At 37.4% G+C, this 1,234-nt stretch overlaps 1 non-coding gene across 1 annotated transcript; it reads left to right on the forward strand.

Moving 5' to 3' along the window:
- The first annotated feature begins 889 nt into the window (after positions 1–889).
- Trnah-gug lies at positions 890–961 on the forward strand. The gene has a single exon. It is a non-coding gene; the product is annotated as a tRNA-His (tRNA).
- The last annotated feature ends 273 nt before the right edge of the window (positions 962–1,234 follow it).

The raw sequence follows: 1,234 nt of genomic DNA on the forward strand, positions 1-1,234 counted from the left end.
GACTCTCCAACAATTTTTCCGCTACTGATATTATGCCTCTTCTTGAAACGCTCTTCCCAACTTTCAGAACAAGCAAACTCTTTGTTTTTGATTTTACTCCCCATTTCACTAGCATTTTCTTGCAAAACACTGCCACTTATGGGAACGTTTTATTGTCTTTTTTGAGTAAACCACTTGAGTCAACCTTTTCATGTGCAGATAATTTTAACTTCCTACATCTAACATTTACTTTGTCATACGCTGATAAAATGTTTTCTCTGTTTTTTCATACTGTTGCAACAGTAGACTTTCCAAGTGCTAATTCCTTACAAATGTCACTCTGCTTTACTCCACTTCTTATTTTGTTAATAATCTCGTACTTTTCATTTAGTGGAAAAGCTTTGCGTTTTTGTTTTTCCTTTCTAAAACGATTTACATACATAACGCGGCAAAAAACAACAAGTCACTGCTTGTCTCTCGCTCTCACTAATATAAACAACTCCGCAGGATTGGTGTTGCTGAGCGTGGAAGTTCGTTATAAACGGAAAGTGAATATGCAACTAACCTAAAAAGTGATCGTTATCGTTGCTAACCAGTAAAAAAATACGTTGGTCTTTATGGACGACGTTTCAATTAAAGGAGAAAAGTTCGTTTTAACACTTTAACCGGGTTTATTATAAGCGGACTTTACTGTATTTTGTTTTCTGGGCTCCAGTCACAGTGTGAAATACTTTTTTTTGTGTATCGTTTATTTCGCGCCATCATCAGATTTGAAATTTATTTTAACGTGACCACTGTAGCGAATCGGATTATCCGATTGCAATTATTGCATGAAATCGCAATTTTTAACGACTCAAATCGGATGATAGATTAGTAGAAGGATTTGCAAACGTTGTCCGTATCTCCAATAGCCGTGATCGTCTAGTGGTTAGGACCCTACGTTGTGGCCGTAGTAACCCAGGTTCGAATCCTGGTCACGGCAATGTGGAAACATTGTCACGGTGGAGAAAATTTTTGCTTTTTTATTTTCTATTTATTGAAAAAACTGCTTTGCTTTAGAAGAAACGTCTACAATTATTTTTTGCGACATTTTCAAGCCCCTCTGGATTGCGACGGTGTCCCCAAAAGCGCGCCCCTGCTAATTTACATCAATCCCATCAATGAGAGCTGAAAAAACACCTAATAATAAACCTGTCAATGCGTATAAATCTTTCATCGCTACGCTACTGTGGCATCAAAACGCGCCGATTTTACT

This window comes from Dendroctonus ponderosae, unplaced genomic scaffold (assembly GCF_020466585.1).
Source record: "Dendroctonus ponderosae isolate FM_Combo_2020 unplaced genomic scaffold, Dpon_F_20191213v2 Dpon_F_20191213_9, whole genome shotgun sequence".
Lineage (NCBI taxonomy): Eukaryota > Metazoa > Arthropoda > Insecta > Coleoptera > Curculionidae > Dendroctonus > Dendroctonus ponderosae.